The sequence below is a fragment of the Bos mutus genome, chromosome X, assembly GCF_027580195.1.
Source record: "Bos mutus isolate GX-2022 chromosome X, NWIPB_WYAK_1.1, whole genome shotgun sequence".
Lineage (NCBI taxonomy): Eukaryota > Metazoa > Chordata > Mammalia > Artiodactyla > Bovidae > Bos > Bos mutus.
Genome location: NC_091646.1, coordinates 118,200,315 through 118,226,636, shown reverse-complemented (window position 1 = coordinate 118,226,636; position 26,322 = coordinate 118,200,315). Strand labels below are relative to the sequence as shown.

At 39.7% G+C, this 26,322-nt stretch overlaps 1 pseudogene; it reads right to left on the bottom strand.

The window, feature by feature from the left end:
- Window positions 1-20,691: 20,691 nt before the first annotated feature.
- On the bottom strand, window positions 20,692-26,046 carry LOC138986509 (ferritin light chain pseudogene; annotated as a pseudogene).
- Window positions 26,047-26,322: the final 276 nt, after the last annotated feature.

The following is a 26,322-nucleotide window of genomic DNA, read 5'->3' as shown; positions in this document are numbered from 1 at the left end:
TTTGTTGCCAACACTTGTTATTGGCTGTTGTTTTGATTATAGTTATCTTAGTGGATGTGAAGTTTTATCTCATTGTGGTTTTGATTTGTGTTTCCCTAATGACTAAGGAATGCAATTTCCAACTTACTGTGACATTAGAACATTATTTCATTATTAGAACATTATTTCAGTGGGTTAATTCTACTTTATTAAAATTTAATGGGGTAAATAGCATACTTACTTAATACATTATTGAGCTTCCCTTTTGGCTCACCTGGTAAAGAATCTGCCTGCAATGCAGGAGACCTGGATTCAATCCCTGGGTTGGAAAGATCCCCTAGAGAAGGGAAAGGCTACCCACTCCAGTATTCTGGCCTGGAGAATTCCATGGACTGTATAGTCCATGGGGTCGCAAAGAGTTGGACACGACTGAGTGACTTTTACTTAATGACTAAGGATGTTGAACACTTTTCATATGCTTACTGGCCATGTGTATGCCTTCTTTGGAGAAATGTCTATTAAATCCTTTGCTCATTTAAAATTGGGTTGTCTGTCTTTCTATTATTGAGTTGAAAGAGTTTTTATGTTCTCTGGATACTAGTCCCATAACTTACTATAGTTTAAGAATAATTCTTATATTTCTTTTAAAAATTTATTTATTTATTTGTTTGACTGCACCACATCTTAGTAATGGCATTCGGGATCTTAGTTGTAGCATGTGGGATCTAGTCCCCTGACCAGGGATGAAACCTGGGCCACCTGCATTGTGAGCACGATTCTTAGCCACTGGACCACCAGGGGAGTATCAAGAATAACTGTTATATTTCTTAGGGAAAGTCTACCCATTTTATTCTTCTTCAAGGATGTCTTGAGTTTCTTGGTTCTTTGCAATGACCATATAATATAAATTTGGGGAGCTTATTATGTACTTACAAATGTATCATTCAAGAGACACTGATGTATAGATCAGTCTTATGGACTCTGTGGGAGAGGGAGAGGGTGGGGAGATTTGGGAGAATAGCGTTGAAACATGTATAATATCATGTATGAAACGAGTCGCCAGTCCAGGTTCGATGCACGATACTGGATGCTTGGGGCTGGTGCACTGGGACGACCCAGAGGGAGGGTATGGGGAGGGAGGAGGGAGGAGGGTTCAGGATGGGGAACACAGGTATACCTGTGGCGGATTCATTTAATATTTGGCAAAACTAATACAATATTGTAAAGTTTAAAAATAAAATAAAATTTAAAAAATAACTATTAAAATAAAAAAATAGAATCATTTGATGATATCAATGTAAAATACATAAATTTTTTTTCTTTGATAAACGGGGCCTGCCTATATACTAACAGCCATAACTTTGTTTCTACACATCAAAAAAAAAAATTATTTTTACTTATAGCCTTATGGTGTCATCATGCTTTAAAATTAATCTCTTGTAAGTAGTACATAAGAAAATTTTAAAATATTCATGATATTTATCAGTGATAAATATTTCGTATTTGTACATTAACCTGTACATTTTTAATATTTTTCTTATAAAAATTCAAGTATAAACAAAAGCAGTCAGGATAGGATAATGGACCCCCATTTACCCATTATCCATATTCAATAATTATCAACATTTTGCCAATCTCCTTCATCTATTCCTCCCATCCCATTTTATGCTGCAGTATTTTAAAGCAAATTCTAGATATGTAGCTTCACTGATAAATACCCAAGTATGCTTCTCAAGCAGATGGCATTTAAAAAATGTAACTACTATGCCATCACCATTTACAATAATTGCTTATCTTATATTACCCAATCCATATCCAAATTTCCCTAATTGACTCTTTTATTCTTTAAGAGTTCTTCACCCACTCAGCCGCCCATTTTTACGGAATTAATTTTTCAGAGAAATCAGGTCATTTGTTATATGGAATGTCTCACAGACTGCATTTGGCTGGTTGCTTCCTCTTGATGTCATTTAACTTGTTCTTCTGTTGCTCTTATTTCTTGCAAATGAGTAGTTAGATCTGAAGCCTTGATTAGATTCATATTCAGGTTTTTGGCAGGACTACTTAATAGGTGGTTCTTCATATTGCATCACACGCTTGGGCACAGAAGACCTGGTTTTCGCACTTTTAGTGATTGTTGAGTAAATTTAGATGCATATTTACCTTTTACCTTTTTAATTGCTTTATTTTGGATTTATTGTTTTTTCCTGCTTCACTTTTCCCCTTCTGTTGGTCTGCAAATAAAAGAAATTTCTTTTGCTGTTTTAATAATTGTTACCCTATACATTATAATATGACTTCTTAACTTATCAAAGTCAAATGTTAATTGGTACTTTTATACTTCTCTGAGAAAATGTAAGGACTATAGATTAGTCTTCCTAACTTAAATGCTACTGTTGTCATATATATGTTTTTCTGGAAAAAAAATTTTAAATATTTTATTGAGATGCAGTTGACATATAACATGATATTAGTTTCAGGCATTTAACATAATGATTCAGTATTTGTATATACTGTGAAATGATCACCACAAGTCTAGTTAACAACATCTGTCACCATATATAGTTACAAGAACAATTTTTTTTCTTGTGATGAGGACTTTTGATTTACTTTTTTAAAACTGGCTTTTTATTATAGTTGGTTTACAGTGTGTGTTTCTGCTGTACAGCCAAGTGAATCACCCATACATATACATGTATCTACTGTCTTTTAGACTCCATTCCGATATAGGTCATTAGTGAAAGTGAAGTCGCTCAGTTGTGTCCGACTCATAGCGACCCCATGGATTGCAGCCTACCAGGGTCCTCCATCCATGGGATTTTCCAGGCAAGAGTACTGGAGTGGGGTGCCATTGCCTTCTCCTGATATAGGTCATTACAGAGCACCAAGTAGAGTTCCCTGTGCTATATAGTAGGTTCTTATTAGTTATCTTTTATATATAGAAGTCGGTATATGTCAATCCCAGCCTCCCAGTTTATCCCCCCTTCCCCCTTAGTAAACATAAGTCTGTTTTCTAGATCTGTGACTCAGTTTCTGTCTTGTAAATAGGTTCATTTGTATCATTTATTTATTATAATTTTATTTATTTGGCTGTGCTGGGTCTTTGTTGCTGGCACAGGTTTTCTCTAGTTGTGGTAAGCAGGGGCTACTCTCTAGGTGGGGTGCATGGGCTTCTCACTGAGGTGGCTTCTCTTGTTCTAGATCATGGGCTCTAGGCCCATGGGAACGTGGGCTCAGTAGTTGGGGCTCCTGGCCTCTAAGGCACAGACTCAGTAGTTAAGGCACATGGGCTTAGTTGCCCCATGACTATTGTCATATGTTTTAATTCTCGGTGTGTTGTAAACTCTAAATTAGAATACTATGTTAGCAGTTATTTTCATTATAGTGTTTTCTGGATTCCGTTGTTCTCATTGAGAAGTCGGCTACTGAGCTAACTATAGCTCTTTGGCAAGTGATTAGTTTTTTCCCTTGTGTGTGCTTTCCCCACCCTTGTAATTCTGCTGTGATATGTCTGGGTGTGAATTTCTTTTGATTTTTCTTGCTTAGGATTTGTTGGGTTTCTTGAAACCAGCAATGAATGACTTCTGTTCTCTCTTCAAATGTAGCTTCTTCATTCTCTCTCTCCTCTCTTTCTGGGAGTCCAGTGAGATCTATTTTAGGTCTCTATATTGTATCCCGTGTCTCATACTTTTTAAAATACATTTTTCATCCTTTAAATCTCTCCATGCTTCATTTTTGGGTAGTTTCTTGTGATACACCTTCCAGTTCAGTAATTCTATCATTGGCTGCATATCAGTTCAGTTCAGTTCAGTCGCTCAGTCATGTCCGACTCTTTGCGACTCCATGGACTGCAGCACACCAGGCTTCCGTGTCCATCACCAACTCCTGGAGCCTGCTCAAACTCATGTCCATAGAGTTGGTGATGCCATCCAACCATCTCATCCTCTGTCGTCCCCTTCTCCTCCTGCCTTCAATCTTTCCCAACATCAGGGTCTTTTACAAAGAGTCAGTTCTTCACATCAGGTGGCCAAAGTATTGGAGCTTCAGCTTCAGCATCAGTCCTTCCAATGAATATTCAGGACTGATTTCCTTTTGATCTGATTGGTATGATCTCCTAGTAGGCCAAGGGACTCTCGAGTCTTCTCTAGCGCCACAATTCAAAAGCATCAATTCTTTGGCACTCAGCTTTCTTTATGGTCCAACTCTCACATCCATACATGACTACTGGAAAAATCATAGCTTCAACTAGACAGACCTTTGTCAGCAAAGTAATTGAAGAAAGTAGGGAAAACCACTAGACCATTCAGGTATGACCTAAATCAAATCCCTTACAGTGGAAGTGACAAATAGATTCAAGGGATTAGATCTGATAGACAGAGTGCCTGAAGAACTATGGACGGAGGTGTGTGACATTGTACAGAAGGCAGGGATCAAGACCATCCCTAAGAAAAATAATTGCAAAAAGGCAAAATGGTTGTCTGAGAAGCCCTTACAAATAGCTGAGAAAAGGAGAGAAGCTAAAGGCAAAGGGGAAAAGGAAAGATATGCCCATCTGAATTGCAGAGTTCCAAAGAATAGCATGGAGAGATAAGAAAGCCTTCCTAAGTGATCAATGGCTGCATATAGTCTGCTCTTAACCCTGCTATTCTTTTTCTTTTCTTTCTTTCCTTCCTTCTTTCTTTGCTTTCTTTTGTTTCTTTCACTCAGCATGATTATTTTGAATTTCCTCCATATTTGCACATGTACTAATAGTTCATTCCTTTTTATTGCTGAGTGTTATTCCATTGTATGGATATACTACAATATTTTTATACATTCACCTATTGATGGATAATTGGATTGTTTGCAGTTTTAGGCTATTACAAATTAAACTGGCATGAACATTTATGTATTTGTGTGGATATAAGTTTTCATTTCTTTTGGGTAAATGGAGTGAGTGGTTTGTATGGTCTACATTTAACATTTTAGGCACAAACTTTTTTTCCAATGCAGTTGTATCATTTTAAATTCCACTAGCAGTATTAAGAGTTCTAGTTGCCTCACATCCTCACCAAGACTTATGATAATTCTTCTAAAAATTGTCCCCATTTTAGTGCTTATGTATTGATATTAATATTTTTCTTTTTTGAAATTTCATTTTATTTTAAAATAACAGTGCAGTTGACTTTCTGGTATAGAAGTTTATGAGCTTTAGAAATTAACATAAAGTAAAAATGATTCCTTTTTTGTTTTTGGTGTACAGTTCCATGAGTTTTAACAAATATATATGTTTCTATAACCCCTGCCACAAACTGATTGCAGAAAAATTCCATCATCCTAAAAATCTCCCTCAACCTGCCCCTTCACATCCTACCCTCATCACATCCCTAATCCATGGCAACTAACAATCTTCTATAATCTCTTTTCCAAAATTCCATAGAAAAGGTATCTTACAATATATAACTTTTGAAAGTGGCTTCTTTCACACAGTATAGTGCCATTAAACTCATCCATGTAATAGTTTGTTCCTTCTTATTGCTCAGTGGCATTCCATTATACGGCTGTACCACAATTGTTTATTCATTCACCCATTGAAGATCATTTGGGTTGCAATTATGATTTGAGTTGCTATAGACATTCACGTTTTTGTGAACATAAGTTTTCATTTATGTAAGGTGGTTTCCTAGGAGTGGGATACCTGGGTAATGTGGTAAGTGTATGTTTTACTTTATAAGAAACTGTCAAAACATTTCCTGGAGTGGCTGTACTATTCTGTATAACTATCAGCAATGTATGAGACTTCCATTTGTCCTGTGTGCTTGTCAGTACTTCGTATTGTAAGTTTAATTTTTTTGTTTTAGTTTCTATTAAGTTTGTAATGCTATCTCATTGAGATTTTAATGTACAGTTCCCTAATGACTAGTAACTTTGGCCATCTTTTCATATGCTCATTTACCATCCATATATCTTCTTTGTTTTAGTGTCTATTAATGCAGTTTGCCCATTAAATTTTTTAAATTTCTTTTTCTTCTAATTAAAAAAATTGAAGTATAATTGATATGCATTGTTGTGCTAGTTTCTGGTGTACAGCACAGTGATTCAGATACATATATATATATATATTCTTTTTCAGATTCTTTTCCATTGTAGTTTATTACAAGATATTGAATATAGTTCCCTGTGCTGTACAATAGTCAAGTGAAGTCACTCAGTCGTGTCCGACTCTGCGACTCCGTGGACTATAGACTACCAAGCTCCTCTGTCCATGGGATTCTCCAGGCAAGAATACTGGAGTGGGTTGCCATTTCCTTCTCCGGGGATCTTCCCGACCCAGGGATCGAACCCAGGTCTCCTGCACTGCAGGCAGACGCTTTACCCTCTGAGTCACCAGGGAAGCCCGTGCTATACAATCAGTCAGTTCAGTCTCTCAGTCGTGTCCGACTCTTTGCGACCCCATGCATCGCAGCACGCCAGGTCTCCCTGTCCATCACCAACTCCCGGAGTTCACTAAAACTCACGTCCATTGAGTTGGTGATGCCATCCAGCCATCTCATCCTCTGTCGTCCCCTTCTCCTCCTGCCCCCAATCCCTCCCAGCATCAGAGTCTTTTCCAATGAGTCAACTCTTCGCATGAGGTGGCCAAAGTACTGGAGTTTCAGCTTTAGCATCATTCCTTCCAAAGAAATCCCAGGGCTGATCTCCTTCAGAATGGACTGGTTGGATCTCCTTGCAGTTGAAGGGTCTCTCAGGAGTCTTCTCCAACACCACAGTTCAAAAGCATCAATTCTTGGGTGCTCAGCTTTCTTCACAGTGCAACTCTCACATCCATACATGACCACTGGAAAAACCATAGCCTTGACTAGACGGACCTTTGTTGGCAAAGTAATGTCTCTGCTTTTCAATATAGTATCTAGGTTGGTCATAACTTTTCTTCCAAGGAGTAAGCGTCTTTTAATTTCATGGCTGCAGTCACCATCTGCAGTGATTTTGGAGCCCCCCAAAATAAAGTCTCTCACTGTTTCCACTGTTTCCCCATCTATTTCCCATGAGGTGATGGGACTGGATGCCATGATCTTCATTTTCTGAATGTTGAGCTTTAAGTGAACTTTTTCACTCTTCTCTTTCACTTTCATCAAGAGGCTTTTTAGTTCCTCTTCACTTTCTGTCATAAGGGTGGTGTCATCTGCATATCTGAGGTTATTGATATTTCTCCCAGCAATCTTGATTCCAGCTTGTGCTTCTTCCAGCCCAGCCTTTCTCATGATGTACTCTGCATATAAGTTAAATGAGCAGGGTGACAATATACAGCCTTGACGTACTCCTTTTCCTATTTGGAACCAGTCTGTTGTTCCATGTCCGGTTCTAACTGTTGCTTCCTGACCTGCATATAGGTTTCTCAAGAGGCAGGTCAGGTGGTCTGGTATTCCCATCTCTTGAAGAATTTTCCACAGTTTATTGTGATTCACACAGTCAAAGGCTTTGGCATAGTCAATAAAGCAGAAATAGATGTTTTTCTGGAACTCTCTTGCTTTTTCGATGATCCAGCGGATGTTGGCAATTTGATCTCTGGTTCCTCTGCCTTTTCTAAAACCAGCTTGAACATCTAGAAGTTCATGGTTCATGTATTGCTGAAGCCTGGCTTGGAGAATTTTGAGCATTACTTTACTAGTGTGTGCTGCTGCTGCTAAGTCGCTTCAGTCGTGTCCGACTCTGTGCGACCCCATAGACGGCAGCCCACCAGGCTCCCCTGTCCCTGGGATTCTCCAGGCAGGAACACTGGAGTGGGTTGCCATTTCCTTCTCCAATGCATGAAAGTGAAAAGTGAAAGTGAAGTCGCTCAGTCGTATCCGACTCGTAGTGACCCCATGGACTGCAGCCTACCAGGCTCCTCCGTCCATGGGATTTTCCAGGCAGGAGTGCTGGAGTGGGGTGCCATTGCCTTGAGATGAGTGCAATTGTGCGGTAGTTTGAGCATTCTTTGGCATTGCCTTTCTTTGGGATTGGAATGAAAACTGACCTTTTCCAGTCCTGTGGCCACTGCTGAGTTTTCCAAACTTGCTGGCATATTGAGTGCAGCACTTTCACAGCATCATCTTTCAGGATTTGGAATAGCTCAACTGGAATTCCATCACCTCCACTAGCTTTGTTCATAGTGATGCTTTCTAAGGCCCATGTGACTTCACATTCCAGGATGTCTGGCTCTAGGTGAGTGATCACACCATCGTGATTATCTGGGTCATGAAGCTCTTTTTTGTACAGCTCTTCTGTGCATTCTTGCCACCTCTTAATATCTTCCGCTTCTGTTGGACCTTGTTATTTATCCATCCTATCTATACTAGCTTGCCTCTGCTAATCCCAAACTCCCAATTCTTCCCTTCCCTCCCCCACTTTCCCTGTTGGTAACCATAAATTTGTTTTCTAAATTTGTGAGCCTGTTTCTTTTTTTGTAAGTAAGTTCATTTGTATCATATTTTAGATTCCACATATGAGTGATGTTGTACGATGTTTGTCTTACTCTGACTTCCTTCACTAAGTATGACAATCTCTAGGTTTATCCATGTTGCTGCAAATAGCATTCTTTTTATGACTGAGTAATATTTCACTGTATATATGTACCACATCTTCTTATCCATTCCACTCTTAATCAACATTTAGGTTGCTTTCATGTCCTGGCTATTGTAAATAGTGCTGCTATGAACACAGAGTGCATGAATCTTTTTGAATTATAGTTTTCATCTTTTCTGGAGAGGAGTGGGATTGCTGTATTATATGGTTGCTCTACTTTTAGTCACCATGCTACACATTAGATCTTCAGAGCTTATTCATCTTGCATAACTGAAACTTTGCACCCTATGACTAACAGCTCTCTATTTCTCCTACCCTTAGCTCTTGGCAACTACCATTCTGCTTTCTGCTTTTATGAATTTGAGTTTTTTAAATTCTACATATAAGTGAGATTTTGCAGTATTTGTTTTTTGTGTCTGGCTTATTTCGCTTAGCATAATGTCCTCCAAGTTGACCCATATTGTTGCAAATGGCAGGATTTCCTTCTTTTTAAAGTCAGTAACATTCCTTTATGTGTACAAATCACATATATTCATTATCCATTTATCCATTTTGTTTCCTTTAGTTTTATACACAGAAGAGGGATTGCTGGGTCATATGGTGGTTCTAGCTTTCATTTTTTGAAAAACATCTATACTGTTTTCCATAACGTCTGCACCAATTTGTATCCCCACCAGGAAAGTACAAAGGTTCCCCTTTCTTCCTTTCCTCCTTGCCAACACTTACTGTATTTTGTCCTTTTGGTCAACAGCCATCCTAACGTGTGAGTGATATTTCACTGTGGTTTTGATGTGCATTTCCCTGATGATTTGTGATGTTGAGCACTTTTCATGAATCCATTAGTCATTTGTGTCGTCTTTGAAAAAAATGTCTGTTCAGATTTTTATCCATTTTTAAATTGGGTTATTGGCTATTTTGCTTTTGAGTTGTATGGATTTCTTATATATACTAGATATTAACTCTTACCAGTTATACGGTTTACAAATATTTTCTCCTATTCCATAGGCAGCAGCATTTTGTTGATGATACTCTTTACTGTACAGGACCTTTTTAGTTTAACATCGTCTCACTTGTTTATTTTTGTCTGTGCTTTTAGTATTACAGCCAAAAAATCATTCCAAAGACCAATGACAAAGAGATTTTCCCCAATGTTTTCTTCTTGGAGTTTCATGATTTCAGGCCTTACATTTAAATCTTTAATCCATTTCAAGTTAATTTTTGTGTATGGTATAAGATACAGGTCCAATTTCATTCTTTTGCATGTGGATATTCAGTTTTCCTTTGGTATTGGAAAAGACTGTTGTTTCCCCATTGTGTGATGACTTCTTTCAGCTTTTGTAAATCTGAAAAAGTCTTTACTTCCCTTCATTTTTGCAAGATATTTTCACTTGGTATAGAAGTCTCGGTTTACTTTTTTTCTTTTAATATTCTAAAGATGTATCTTCACTGTTTGCATTGTTCCAAAGAGAAATATGATGTTCTTCTGTTAAGTAACATTTTTTAAAATTGTCTGGCTGCTTTTAAGATTTTCTCTTTATCACTAGCTTTGGGCGATATGATTATGATGTGCCTTGGTGTAGTTTTCTTCATGTTTCTTGTGTTTGGGATTCACTGAGCTTCTTAGATCTGTGAGTTTATAGTTTCCATTATATTTGGAAAACTTTTGGCTATTACTGATCACTATAAATCCTGTCCAGTGTAATTTCATATCTGACATTATAATTTTTATTTCTTAAAGCTCAATTTGAGTCTTTTTTTTTTAATACATATCTCCCATGTCATAACTTCTGAGGACATGAAATACCTTTTAACCCTTTTTAATGGTCTTGTCTACTAATTCTAGCATCTGTGTCATTTTGGGGTTTGTTTGATTGATTGATTCCCCCTCCCCCTTCATTTTGGGTTGTATTTTCCTCCTCCTTTGCATGCCTAGTAATTTTTTTAATTGGACACCAGACATTGTACATTTTACCTTGTTGAGTGATGGATAATTTTGTATTCCTATAAACATTCTTAAGCTTTATTCTGTGACATAGCTCCTTGGAAACAATTTGATCCTTTCAGGTCTTGTTTTTAAGATTTGTTAGACAGGATCAGAGCAGTGTTTAGTCTAGGGTTAATTATCCCCTCAACTGACCTCAGATTCTTCTGAGTACTCTGCCAAATTCCCTGTGAATTTTGAGGTTGTCCAGTCCGGTTAGTGGGAACACGCAGTATTCTTGGCCCTGTGTTAACTCTGAGTCCTGTTCCCTCTAATCTCTTCATTTGATTCTTTCCCTGGCCTTGGGCAGTTTCCTGACATGCCTGTGTTGATTAGTACTCTGCTGAATACTCAGGGGAGGCCCTCTGCAGAGAAGCTGGACTTCTCTCTCTGCGGTTCTCTCCTCTTGGAAACTCATTCCTGAAGATTCTAGCCATTTTGATCTCCTCAGATTTTCAGCTCTGTCTCTTCGACTTGGGGAGGTCACTGGGCTATTTCTGAGCTCCCCTGCCCTGCCCCATGACCTGGGCACCCAAGGCCGTAGTGTGGGGTGCTCCTAGTGTTCACCTTGTTTGTTTTCCAGCTCTCTCCATCACTGTCATCTGTCGCCTAATGTCCAGTGTCTTGTAACCCAGTGTTGCATGTATTTTTTCATCTTTTGGTTGTTTCAGATGGGAGGGTAAATTCAACCTTCTTAGTCCATCTCAGCCAGAATTCTCCTAATAATTTTTGATGGAATGTTTGACATATATATGAAAAATTATAGAGATAATTTGATTCTCTGTAACGAATTGTTTTCTTATAGAATTGTTTTACTTTAGTTTCAGGCTGGCAACTGAAAGAGGCAGTTCTCCTTAATGTAATCAGGGATTAAACTGATTTGAAGCGGAGAGTAAGTCTTTCTGAGTGCTTATTCATTTCTGATTCATCCTTGTTCCTAAGATAAGGCCCTTCAGAGATTCTAGCTGAAAACACGGAGTATTTATCAGGGTCCCTTTTCCTTGGTGGACCCTAAACTCTTAATTTCTCCCATCCCTTTGGGACTATTGGAAGCACTGCTCAGCTCCTCAGACTATGAGTCATTGCTTCTGCTAAGCTTCTCAGCTTTTCAGCTGCTTTTAAAAAAAATCAGTAAATGCCTTGAAGGAAAAGCAGCCAGCAATGAATGTTGGTCTCCTCTTTGTGTGTTTCTCATCTTTTATCTTGGCTCTCAAGACCTCATTGCATTGGCTCTGATACCTTCAAACAGATTTTTAAAAATATTCTACCTAGTTTTTCCAGTTGTACTTGATGAGAGCATTGGTATGCAACAAGTTATTGCCGGAAACAGAAAAGCTACCTTTCATTTTTTTGTTGGTTACTTTCCTTCATCAAGGTGTTTGAAATTTGCTTTATATTCTATAATTACAATTCCCATTTGTTTAGTGTAAGTTCTAAATTTACATACATAGAATATTCATCACCAGTCATTTCACCATTGCAGGCCATTTTTGAGCTCTTTATTTTATTTAGCATTAGGTTGCTTGGATTTTATTCCCAGAAGTTTTTCTCTGGAAGCCTCCTTTCCCTGTTTCAGCTGGCTTGGTTTCTTTCCAGGTCTATTTGTACAGCTGCTATCCTCAAATTATTTCTACTTATTATTTTCCTGGTTGTATGTACTCTTTCTTTAATATTATGTCTTTCTCTTTCTAGGCTTAAAAATTACACAGTCACATGCTCTAAATTCCTCAAAAGGGTTTGGGAACGTAAACTTTTGAGTCTTTGCATGTTTGACTATGTCTGCCTTCTGTTTTCACTCTTGGTACTTGAAGCTATATTATTTCCTTTTTTATAGCACATAGAGGCAGTGATGAGAATTCTGAAAATGATATTATTCTAGTTCCCTTGAAGGCAATGTTTTTCCTCTTTGGGAATTTAAAGAATTTTTTTTCTTCATTCTTGGTGTTCTGAGATTTCACTACAATAGGTCCAGATAAATATTTAAAAATTTGTCATACCTTAGCATTTGCTTCACTCTTTAAATATGAAAGCTGTGTCTTTTTTTACCTCTGAGATTTTCCATCTCATTAATTTTATTATAGTCTCCCCTCTATTCTCTTCAGCTACTCTAGAACTTTCATTTGGTCAAAGCTGATACTTCTGAATCTGTCCTTGTTCTTTTAACTTTCCTTTAATATTGTAATCTCTTTTGTTCCCTGTTTGCACTGTGTTCTAAGAAAATCACTCAGAAAAACTTATTCTTCAGCTGGAGTTTTTTCCAGTCTTTAATTGGTTTGTTTTTTAACAGCCAACTCTTGTTTTATGAATGTGATAGCCTCTCTCATCTTTCTCCAGATATTAATAATTAATTTTAAGTTATTTTCTGTATGCTACATCTACTCTTAATAATTTTAAGTCGAGGCCTTATGTGATCCATTTATTACAAGTCTGACATCCAAAGAAATCTAGGGAAGCAGCCAACATTAATGATGAGTAATTTACAGCTTTACTTGGTCTCTTGAGAAAAACTGAAGAGGAAATGCATTTTAAATACCTACCTGACATCTTAAATATGCCTTTTCTCCACTGCTGCTTCTCAATACACTTTATACTGCTGGTAAAAGAGCTCTGAAAGTCACCTTCCAACCCTCTCAAATCCTCTCCAATATCTTGTCCATACAACTTTTTTTTTGTACCCCCTCCTTTCCAACTTGGATTCTCTATGTTCTCTACTTGAAAAAAAAAATCTCCTTGTGCCTCACATGTGGATTCTCCACAACAAATAAAAACCCAAGAACTGCAACATGCAGAAGAATTTTTCTCCCTTAGAAACTGGACATAGTGAGGTAAGATCGTGAATACTCACACTCTAAGGGAATTCCCTGGTGGTCCAGTGGTTGGAACTCTGTGCTTTCACTCACGAGGGTGTGGGTTCAACCCCTGGCCGAGGAACTACGATCCTGCAAACTGCGCAGCATGGCCAATACATAAATAAATAAAATTGTTGTTCCTGTGACAGTTTTCCCGAGGAAGTATTTGAAAGTCTCTGTGAAAAGAATCCTGGTATTTAATACTGGCAGCCAGAGATTACTCCTCCAGTTCTCTCTCCATCCTTCTCTGTCAGTTTAATTACTTTTTTGGCATCCTAGAAACCATGCCAGGCTGAGCCTGAGTGCATCATGATTTCTTCTCAAAAACCTTAGAGCCAGAGAGTGGCACACTCCACAGTGTAATGTGAAAAAGAGGAGATACTCACCAAGTAGCTGTCACCACGTTTGCTGGCTGCTGCTGGATGGCCATCTTCCTTAACAACTTGAAACAAACCCAGGCCATATAAACCTCCCAATGTTTGGAGGTAGCATTTTCAGTTTAATTTCCATTTGTCTCGGTTTCCAAAATGCCAGGGTATGGATGGTCCAAAACTCACTGCCCCTGCTCTTCTGAATCATCTTACTCAAATGAAAGCAAATGAGTGGGTGTAGTCTCCCAACTGAACTCTGGGGAAGAGGGTCCTTTTCGGGTTTCAGACTCTGCTTTATTCAAGCCACTGGGATCTTGCTTATCTTGGATACAATTTCATATTTTTGAATAACTTCTCTCCCCTAGATCTACACTAGAATCTTTAGTCTGTGCTTTATTGTTGAATCTTGCTTTTGGAAAACATGTATGTTCTTCCTCAGATTAGCTTCACCAACAATGAGAATTCTGAAGTTTAATGAAATCTAAGATGACTTCACTTTGCTGACAAAGTTTCATATAGTCAAAGCTATGGTTTTTCCAGTAGTCATGTACGGATGTGACAGTTGGACCATAAAGAATGCTGAGCACTGAAGAATTGATGCTTTCGAACTGTGGTGCTGGAGAAGACTCTTGAGAGTCCCTTGGACAGCAAGGAGATCAAACCAGTCAGTCCTGAAGGAAATTAGTCCTGAATATTCATTGGAAGGACTGATGATGAAGCTGGAGCTCCAATACTTTGGCCACCTGATGCAAAGAGTTGAGTCATTGGAAAAGACCCTGATGCTGGAAAGGATTGAGGGCAGGAAGAGAAGGGGACAACAGAGGATGAAATGGTTGGATGGCATCATCGACTCAATGAACACAAGTTTGAGCAAGCTCCAGGAGATAGTGAAGGACAGGGAAGCCTGGCATGCTGCAGTCGTCCATGGGGTCACAAAGAGTCGGACATGACTTAGCCATTGAACAACAACAAGATGACTTATTAAATCTTGACTATAAATTAGGATTATCATTGCTGTTGTTTAGTTGCTAAGTCATATCTGACTCTTTTGGGACCCCATGGACTGTAGCCTACCAGGCTTCTCTGTCCATGAAATTCTCCAGGCAAGAATACCGGAATGTGTTTCCATTTCCTCCTCCAGGGCATCTTCCCGACCCAGGGATCAAACCCTCATCTCCTGCATTGGCAGGTGGGTACTTTACCACTGAGCCACCAGGAAGCCCATCGATTAGGATTACAAACCCTTATTTCAGGTCAGAGGTTCTCAACCCTAGCTGCATATGAGACTCATCTGGATGGTTAAATGAGTTCCTGTGCATAGGACTCAGCCCAGGCCAACTGAACATGGATCTCTGAAGGAGGGGCCAAGGCATCAGGATTTTTAAAAAGCTTCTGGGTGACTCCATGCACAGTCACGATTGAGAACCCCTCCTCCTGGTGCTTCTGGTCCTTCTAGCCTTGATGTCTCTCCCAGGAGACACCTGCTGTAAGAGGTGGTCCAGTCTGAAGAAGTAAATAGCACCCTTTCCCTTTTCTCACTAATGCATACTAATAAATTGGGCCTATGAATTGAGGCCATCGTCCATTCTGCTATTCTCTCTAGGGCTGTGAGGCAGCTGTCAGACACAAACAAAGATTTGGTGACCTAGGGTCCATGAACAACCCTAACATGGGAGCTATTTTACTGATGCTCTGTTCTTGCAGGTTCTGCCCTTGTTCCATTTCATTGGCATTTCTAATCACAGATCAGTGTTTTGATCTGGTACCCTGAGGTACGGCTCACCAACTGATCATGTTTCTGGTAGCACATACTCCACTTCAGTGATGTCAAAGTATACATCATCACTAGCTTCATAGAGGCTGCTAACTCCCAGTGGACTGATGGAACCTAGGAGGACCCTGAGCAAACGCAAACTGCAAACACCTTAGTCACAAGACCCCTACTCCCATCCAGAAACAAATTACATTTCTGAAGAAACTGGTCATCCGTGGAGGTTATGTTTTAAATGACCTGTCATTTATAACTGCATGCTTTCTGCATTCGGTAGACTTAAATAATCCTGCATATGTTTGGTTTTTCTCTCCAGTATACACACTTCTAACAGCATATTCTCCACCAAATTTGCCACTTTGACTTCAGACCTCATCCTGTCCCTCTTTTGGGTCATCTGGAGTAAATGTCAGGTCTGTCACGGCCTTGGTTTGTCTGGGTGACTCCTTTTCTTTACCATCTTTGATCTGATTTTTCTCGTTCAACACAAAAGTTTTGACGTGGAGTCCAGCTGGATCTCACACTTTGGAACTCAAAGATGACTTATAGCACACTAGAATGTAGTCCAGGCACTGGGCCCTTGCTATGCTGGGGAAGGGACAGGACAGTCAGGAACTACTTCGTGCATGACCTGACCTTTCCCTCTCTTTGTCTTCTACTCAGGAGAAAGCAAAGTTTTTTAAGTGATCAGAGAGGTGAAAGATGTAGCATATCCACACCCTCTGCCAAACAATCACACAGAATTGGTTCTTTACTTATAATCCAAACCATCTGGAGGGTAAAGAAGAACTTGGCCGGTTGTCCTCTCCATTCAACTCATTTTGTGCGCCTGTGTCCAGTCCTTCTGCTGGTAGAGATCCACCTCCTGGAACCATTTCCCACATCTGCGCCCCTTCCCCGTGTCCTTTGATCTTTTTAGCACCGCCGTACTCCACACAGTTCCTGTTTCTGGATGGGAGTGGGAGAAAGCTTTAAGTCCTGAAGGTGGAAGTGGACAGTGCCGGATGTTGCTGTGGAGGATAAGTTTCTGTTGGTGTATATTTTGAATCTGATTTTGCTGAAAGAGATCATGTCTCTTCACTTTTAATTACACTTTTAAAAAGCCTCCTCCTATGACCTCAGCCTTGAGATGTTTTAGGCTCCTCAAGTGGAGTGGAAAGGAACACACACACACACAACTATTCCTCCATTAATCCGTTAATACCAGAGGTAACTCTGGTATTTCTTGTGTTGGCTGAGCTTGGTGACTGTCTTTTACAGCAATGAATTTCCTCAGATGGTCTGTGATTTCTGTGTGCTCATGTTTTTGTTTGAGAAATTCTGTTTGTATGGCTGTGATGCTGGCTCTGATTATGGAGCTTGTTTGGAGGATTATGGGGCCGCAGTGGAGTGGGGGATGTTTGGCTGTGTCTCTCCCTGATGGGGATTGCTGGCTTCCTGAGGCAGTTTTAGGGGGAGAGTACACATTGCTGCTGTCCACTGCTCAGCACAAGCCCCTGGAGAACACGTGATGAGAGAGAGCGGGAGAGAGGAGAAAAACACTCCAAATGTGTACATGTAGTCTTGAAATCACCCACCCAGAAGATTGTTCAGCTCCATTGGGAATGTCCCTTCTGTTCCACTAATAAGTCGTATTGTGCTCATTGTACTCAGTCACTCAGTCGTGTCTGACTCTTTAGGACTCTATGAACTGTAGCCCGCCAGGCTCCTTTGCACATGGGATTATCCCAGGAAGAATACTGGAGTGGGTTGCCATTTCCTCCTCCAGGGGATCTTCTCGACCCAGGGATTGAACCCGAGCCTCCTGCATTGCAGGCAGATTCTTTACCACCGGGGATTCTGAGCCACCGGGGAAGCCCCTGGTAATAAGTCACATACTATAGGTTGAAAAATAGTGACAGATGACCCTTAATTTTTATAACAACCCAGAGATTTTAATCTTTTATGGAGAAATATTTAAAAGTCAATTGATGCATCATGAATGGTATGGCCATTTTCCTGGAAGTATAATATTTTGTTAGGCACAAATGGCCACATGTTAATCAAATTTATCAGTTGATTCTGACTTGAGGTGCCCTTAATTTAAAATGACTACTCTCTTAGTAATACACAGATCATGGCTTACATGCAAAAACTTTACTCGTGGTTATGATATAGTTTTGAATTCCCAGGTGGCACAGTGGTAAAGAATCCACCTGCTAATGCCAGAGATGTGAGTTCGATCTCTGGGTCAAGAAGATCCCCTGGAGGAGGAAATGGCAACCCACTCCAGTGTTCTTGCCTGGGAAATCCCATGGACAGAGGAGCCTAATGGGCTACAGTCCATGGGGTCACAAGCGTCAGACAGGACTGAGTACACACACACATATACATGATATAATTTGCCACAGTATGTGTCAAAATCTACAACAAAATTTTCTTTTTAAAAAGAAAATCACAGATACCACTTAGAATTGTAGAACTGTGTTACTTCCTTTGGAAAATTAATCATCAATATGGCATATGTGATAATTCCCTATAAACAACATTCGATTGGCTTCAGTCTCTTTATACTCAGAATAGGCTGTATTAGAAGGTGCTGTTTCTAAGGGAATGGGTACCAGCTCATAGCGAAGGGTGCCATCTACTGGATTTACTAACATTCCCTCTAACACCACCAGGAATTCCCTTTCGGGACTCTTGGGTACTAACATTTCCTCCATTTCTGGGTTACTCCGTCCTTCCCCACTAATAGCCCACTTTCACACAGCATAAACAGAGCACAGAATTCCCATGGAGCTGTGTAGCAGCTTCTGAACTGAATCCCAATGATTTTTTAAAATTTTTTTGGCTGCACTGGGTCTTCATTGCTTTGCACAGGCTTTCTCTAGTTGTGGTGGTGGGGCTTCTCATTGGAGTGGCTTCTCTTATTGCAGAACATGGGCTCTAGATTTTCGGGCTTCAAACTGAACCCCAGTGATGCTTGTGTCTTCTTGAGTGTGCACTAGTCACTTGCTTCTAATCAATAGAATGTGACAAAGGGGATGGGGTAGCCCTTCTTTACAAAAGAGTGTGACCTCTTGGGCACAGCCTCTCTGGTACCTCTTACCGGCCTGTTCTGATGAAGCCAGCTGCCATGACTTGTGAGCTACCCTATGGAGAGGTCCAGATGGTAAGGAACTGGCCAGCAACCAGTGAGAAACTGAGGCCCTTATTGGAAATGAGACCCTTAGCCCAACATCTTGTGAGAAACACAGTCCTGCCAACACTTATGTGAGTGAGCTCAGAAGTAGGTCCTTCCTCATGGAACCTTCAGATGAGGCTGCGGCCCCAGTCAACATCTTGACTGCAGCACTGTGAGAGACCCTGGTTCCTGACCCACAGAAACTGTAACCAAATGAATGTTGTTTTGAGCCATTAAGTTTGGTGATGTTTTGTTATGCAGCAGTAGATAACTAATTCAAAGGCCAATGATGGCTCAGTAATTTTGATGGATTTTCCAAAGCTTCAAAGCTTCATGTGTTTTTATCATTAATTTTCAGTTGGAAGAACAAAACATGAATATATTCTCTTGGTGAAAATAAGGACATTATAGATAAAGTCCTCTTCAACAGTAACCTGATCTAGGTCTCTCTCCTCCCCACCTCTCCACTCTTTATTATGAGTTTGGAGTAAATCTTTCTAAAACTTTATATAAACATGAATGTGCTTGTTTTTACAAAAATAACGCTCCCTTGCAATATCATTCACTTTTTTTACTCTCCCTTGCTTTTTTTTTTTTTTTTTCCACTCAGCCATCTCATTCAGTTTTGAAATCCACATTTTGATATATGTGGATCTAGTTCATTCTTAGCTATGAAATGAAAACAGCACATTTTACTTTTCTGTCTTGATTTTCACTGTTAAACACAATGCTGCAATGAACATCTCCTACCCGTCTACACCAGAGCTTGTTTTTCTGGGGCAGACACCTCCAAGGGCAAGTGGTGTGGGGTGGGGGCACACCTTTAGGCTTAGCAACATTGCCAAATTGCTCGGCAAAATGGCTGTGTGAATTTACACTTCCTGTAGTAGCAAATGTGCCTGTTTGCCCTAAACCTTGCCAGAATGTCATATTTTCCAGTCTGGTGGGAGAAGAACGACTTCTCGTTGTTTTAGTTTGCATTTCCTTAGTTATTAGTGAGGTTGAAAAAATTTTTATACATTTATTGGCAGGTTTTCTCCCTTTTTTATAGGGTTCCTATGAGAGCAGTTGTGTGTGTGTGTGTGTGTGTGTGTGTGTGTGTGTGACAGGGGCTGGGGAAAGGGTGTGAATTTGAGCTTGGATGCCAACTATCCAGTGGAGCTGCATTCCAGTTTTGAGAACGTGCACTGCCCATTACTGATAGCACTGGGAGAGCTTGTGGGAGATTGAGATCACGTACAGCTTCTTTGGGAGTAAGATAGAGCCACTGGTTTCAGCTAGGAGGTTAATCTAGACAGGCTTGGGGGTTATCCAGCACTCAAACTCTTCCCAACACTATTGTGTGAAGACAAAAACAAGGGGGTTATGATGTTGGCTTAATTAATTGCCTCTGATTCAGCACAAAATAGGTTGCTGCCACAGTATGGGGGCAGGCAGAGGATGAATGGAACTCAGGAAGCTCTCCTCGGTAACAGTTAATAAAAGACGACCGCATGCCTAAACAGACAAAACTGACAAGGGCAGAGACTCTCTGGAATTCAAGTTTGGGATGCCTCACACCTGTCAGGCAAGAGGAGTTAGGACTGTATGATGTGAGGAGGGATACCTCATAACTAGTTGCAAAAACAAAGGCAATTGCTGATCCTCAAATTCTATTCCTTGCCCAATATATATATTTATATATTTTAAAGAATTTCTCATATCTTTGACTGACTTCTCTCTCAGTATAGATGAAGAGGGATAAACTTGTGCTATTTAGACCATAGGTTCCAGAATTTTGTTGGAATTAGAAGAGGATCAGATCTGATCCAAAGATCTTTATCTTGCAGCTGCATGCAGAAACTGAGGAGACCTTGGTCTCTCTTTGGAAAGTGTGAGTTCATTTTATGTTGAAATGGGAAACAACCATGTTATTTTCGACAACAGAATTTTTGGAAGGGTACATATGGGAAGATGGCGTATGTGAATAATTAGTGACCAAAGGGACGGAATGTTTTGTGATGGATGTGAGGGAGATACTACCCAGTATTCATTCAGCCCTCCTGACAGCAAGCATGATTACTTCTGGGCAATTCCCTAGGTGTGTACAATCTTGGTGGAATGACAGATTGAGGATCTGGTACAAATCCTGCTCCAGAGGCCCCTGAAGTCTCCATCTGCCAGATCTTTCCTCTAATTTCTGCAATAGAGCCAAAGTGTCAGCATGTTGCCCAAAGAATGTGAGGGTGACTCAGTCTTCTGGAACTTTTAATCCTTTAATCCTCAACAGAGTGAAGCAAATCAATTCATTCATTCCAGTGACTGTGCTGGGAAAGATTGTCAAGCTACTCGAGTTACAGAGCCTCTCTGGTTCTGTTTTGCTCCACTGCATGAATATACTTCAATGTATATATCCTTTCTCTATCCACATCTGGGACTATCTCAAGTATTGCAGCTGTGAGGATTCTTTTTTGTTTTTTCCCCATTAATTTTACTTCAGTAACTTCAACTTTCTGTCCCTAGCTACTGAGTGAATAGATTTTTGTCACAATAGTGTTTATTTATAATACATTTAAATATATACATTTTAATTTCTTTTCATTGCTTTTACTAGACACATATTTCTAGGAAGAGACAAAGCCAGTTTATACCCACTAAAAGAGAAAAGTACATCTTAAAAAAATTTTTTTAATTTAAATTTATTTATTTTAATTAGAGGCTAATTAATTTACAAAAATATCTAAAGTTTAAGTAAAAGAGAAAAAATACCAAGCTACAAAAATTGCAAAGTTGGGAAAATGTTCTAATAACCATACCTAACTCACAAATTGTCTTTCATTGCCAGACATTGCACTTAGCTAAAACATTTAAAATTTAGTAAAAGTGAGATTATTTGATAAGATTTGTTTTGTTTATGTAATTAATGTTAAGAATAAAAACAAAAATTGTAATGAAAATACACAAAGCAATGTTGGAGTACTTTTATAGCTTTTGATTGCATCACAGACCAAAAAAAAGAATCAAGGTCCTTTGTTTTGTTGAGCGACTCAAACATTTGGTCAAATGCATTGCCTTTGGAAATGTCTAAACTGTCTTTTCTATCTCTTGGCTTGTTAATCTTTAAACTCACAGGCATTTCAGGGTAAACTCAATCAGTATGCTTCTGATTTATTGTCAAGTCACTGAAAAGTTACTTCTAAAATGTTAGTTCATGACAAATGAGATTTTTGAACCATTTAAAAATACTTTCAGGACCTTGTATTTAGAGACAAAAAAGTCATATTTCTCTAGATGTCATTGGACTGAAATCCCAGCGAGGAGAGGTTTAACTTTAGAATTTCTAAGAGTAAGAATAGATCTTCAACTTGAAAAAGCACATCTTCTACCACTACTCTCCAGTGTTGTCCAAGCTTATCTCCCGTTCTGTAGATTTGATATTTGAACTTTGACTTCAATTTAAAAGCTATCTGAGTGCTCCTCTCTTTTTTAAATTGAAATACAGTTGATTTATATATGGTGTTAGTTTCGGGTGGACAGCATAGTGATTCAGTTTTGGGTTGTTTTTTTTTTTTGCAGATTATATTCCAGTGTAGGTCATTACAAGAAAATGCTGTGAAGATTCTTGCACTTCACTTTTGGTGCAGATGTTCACTCATTTCTCTTGGGTATATACCCAGGAGTAAAATTACTGTACTTGTAATAGAGATTAAACATGCATCTTTGACTTATTAAATCTAATGTTAAATGACAATTTTGCCTGTTCCCAGGGCCACAGGAGCCATAGAACATCCCACTATACCCCATCCTGGCCTATGTGCCTTTGTAGTTGTGTCTATTAAGCCTCTCAAAACATAATTATTATTGTATTGTGCGATCAATATTTTTTGCCTTTTATTTAATTTATTTAAGTATGGCGTATTTACAATGTTGTGTTAGTTTCTGGTGTATAGCAGAGTGATTCAGTTATATATATTCTTTTTCATATTCTTTTCCATTATACTATACTGAATATAGTTCCCTGTGCTATATAGTATGATGTTATTGTTTATCTATTTATACATGGTAGTTTGTATCTGCTAATCTGAAACTCCTAATTTATCCCTCCCCCCTTTCCTGTTTGTAATTATAAGTTTGTCTTCTGTGTCTGTGAGTTTGCTTCTGTTTTATAAACAAATTCATTTTTATTATTTTTCAGATTCTACATACAAGTGGTATATATGATATTTGATTTGCTTCACTTAGTATGATAGTCTCTAGGTCTATCCATGTTGCTGCAAATGGCATTATTCTTTTTTATGGCTGAGTAATATTCCACTGTGTATATGCACCACATCTTCTTTATCTGTTCATTTATCAATGGACATTTAGGTTGCTTCTATGTCTTGGCTCTTGTAAATACATTTCACGTTTATTCTTGAAGGATACTTGCACTGGGTACAGGTTGTTAGGTTGGCTGTTATTTTCTTTCATCTCACTGAAATTAACTTCCTCTTTTCTTTAGGCCCCTACTGTTTTTGTTGAAAGGTGCACTGTCTGTTTCTCCTCTGTAGGTAATATATTTTTCTGCACTTTTACTGGCTATGTTGACCTTGATTACTTGATTGACATAGTGCTTATCAGGTTTCTCTAGTATAAAGTGACTTCCCCCCACCCCCTTGTACTCTTTGGAACAAGACTCTAAGAACAGCCCATACTTAAGGGAGTTAAGCTTCACTGTCTTGAACTTTGACTTCAATTTAAAAGCTATCTGAGTGGTCCTCTCTTCTACATAAATTACTTCTAATTCTTCAGTATAGGAGATTTCTCTATTCTCCCTCATTAGTTTTTTTTTTCCAGTTGTTTGTATGGACTCATGGATATTTATTTTATAAATATAACTTCAGATTGTAGTTCAGTATTATATTATTTGTTTTGTTTCTCTTGCCCAAATTATTCCAGTTTTGACAATTCATAGCTTATTCAGGTTGTGTCCTGTGTTCCACTGACTCCCATCATTTTCTTGGAGCACTTCCTTACTTTCTGGCACTTCCACATGCTTCAGGCTCACATTGTATTTTCATCCCCCCCTTTTTTTCTTGCAGATATTTTTAATGATATATTTTATTTATTTAAAGTAAGCTTTTTTTTTTTTCAATTAATCTCTGAAGTTTTGCTAAGTCTGATTCTGCAGTCAGTTGTTTCAACTGCTTCCCACTCACAGTGACTTGTTTTCTTACATGTTTGGTTATTTTTTTGTGTTGTCATTTAGTTGCTAAGTCGTGTCCAACTCTTTGCAACCCTATGGACTAGCCCACCAGGCTCCTCTGTCCATGGGATTCTCGAGGCAAGTATACTGGAGTGGGTTGCTTCACCAGGGGATCTTCCTGACCCAGGGATTGAACTCACATCTCCTACATTGGCAGGCAGATTCTCTACCACTGAGCCACTCTGATTATTTTTACCTTTTACTATAATAATTACTGAAACTGAAATTTTATTTTGAAGATTCACTGAAGCCTAGGATGAAATTGATTTTCTCTCTAAAAAAAGTTTTCCATTTGGTTTTTTTTTTTTTGGAGTAGACCCAATCTGGAACCATTTTAAATCAGGTACACAGCTCTAATTTCCCAGAACTACTCAGGCAGTGGGAACCTGAGCTGTAAGTTCATGGTCACAACTTTGCAGGGAAGAAATTTTTTTCCTGCTCTAAATATCATCAAGCCAGTGGAGTCCCAGCTTACCATGGGAAAGACCTCCTATTACTTTGTCTACCTTGGGTTGTTTTATGTCCAAATTTCCCTATTAAGCTGCTAAAATTGAAGCACAAGTGTTCCTTATTAGCAAATCCCTTGGGGTAAAGTGATTCTGAGCTTTGAAACTGTTTCTATAGACTCCTACTTTCTTTTGGATTTTGGCCTGGTATTTCCTTGCTTTTTCATTTGCTTTTAAGTGCTCTTCAGATTTTTAAAAAAATCTATTCATGTGTTCAATGGTTTCTTATTTATTCATATTTTTTAGTTGATTGGTACAAATAATACAGGCCATCTTTCCTAGAAATAGCTTTTTCAATCTAGGGACACTTTCTTCAGTTCATAAAAATTCTCAGACATTCTCTCCTTAACTATTGTCACTTCCTGATTCTTTTTGGTTTCACTCTCTGGAACTTTCATTAAATAGGTTTTGGTTCCTTTCACTCTAGCCCCCTAGCTCTTAATTCGTTTCTCATATTTTAAATCTTATCACTGTGTGGCCTCTGATGCGTGATCTCCTCAGCTGTCCTCTAGGTCATGAACTCACTTTTTGCACCCATTCTCTTGTTTATCTCATCATGTTGGGCGTTCATCAGTTTGTTCTCAGATTCATTCCCCATCCTGTTGTGCTCTATTCCATCCATACTGCAAGGACCTTCCTATCCTACCATCCCTTTTATGTAAGTTTGTGTATTTCTCTCCCTTTGTCTGGGCTTTGAGCAACATCACCAGAGGGGCTCCTCCAAGCCCGCTGGGCTCAGGCGGCTCCTGGTGGTGCTTGCGGGTGAGCCCTTGGAAGAGAGCCCCGCCCAGCCCGGCCTGGGGACCAGCCAGCCTGCCGAGGTCGGTCAGGTGGTCGCCCATCTTCCTGATAAGTTTCACCTGCTCACCTAGGACGCGGCTCTCTCGGAAGTGACGGAGGTGGGGGCTGCGCGCGCAGAACCCCGGGCCTGCAGGTTCGCGACGGCCCTGTTCGGGTGCTTGTCCCCGAGCTCGGTGGCCTCCACGGTGTCCTGGCTTGACCCCACATCCTGAGATGTGCCTGCGGTCCTGGGAGACGGCGCGGCCGCCTTGCTGGTCTTGCATTTTCAAGAGACGCTGGGCACCCTCGTGCTTCTCCTGGGCCAGTTCGCGGACAAAGTGGCCACTGCACTCCAGAGCCACGTGGTCACGGTGGAAACAAGCCCAGAGACAGGTTGGTGCACGAGGCCTGCAGATGCAGGGTGACTAGGCGGTGACCGGGGTCTCCACCTCAGTGGAGTCATTCTGACGAATCTAGGAGGTCAAGGTCAAAAATGGTGGTGGTCCCAGTGGCTGAAGGTAGCTGAGGGGCTGATTCTGAAGGTTGTGACTGGAAAAGAGGTTGGAGGGTGGTCAGAGCCTGGAGTGAGGGGCATCCCTGGGTCTGCTCCATCCAAACAAACACTGTTGTAGCAAGAGACACATCCACGGACCGCCCAGTGCACTGCCTCTGTGTTATTTTTAAAATTATCAAGATTTCTGTCTGTTCTTGATTCATAGCACCTGCTTTTGTTTGTTGATTTTAAATACGCTTATTTTAAAATTCTTTCCAAACTGTTCTATTATTTCTTTTATATGATTCCTCTTAGATGTCGGCTTCCTTTTGTGGTGTTGGGCCTTTGTATTTTTTTTTTTCTTTTTTTGAATGCCTACCGTCATGGTGGCTTTTTTTCTCTCCCACTGACTGTCCCTGAAAAGTGCTTTTGTGATTGCTTCAGCCCAGTGTCTTGAGGACCAAAGTCAGTGGCTCAGGGATTTTGCTCTGTGGACATATACCACAGTTCCAAAGCAAGAGCTCACACAACGTGTCTACCTGGTGGCTGGCCGTGCACATCTCTGCTTTCTTTCTCTATCACTGAGCAGTTGGTTTCTAGCTCCACTCCCCAGTGGATAGCTAGGATTTGTTCACCTTCAGATATAGCTGGGGGGCCATGA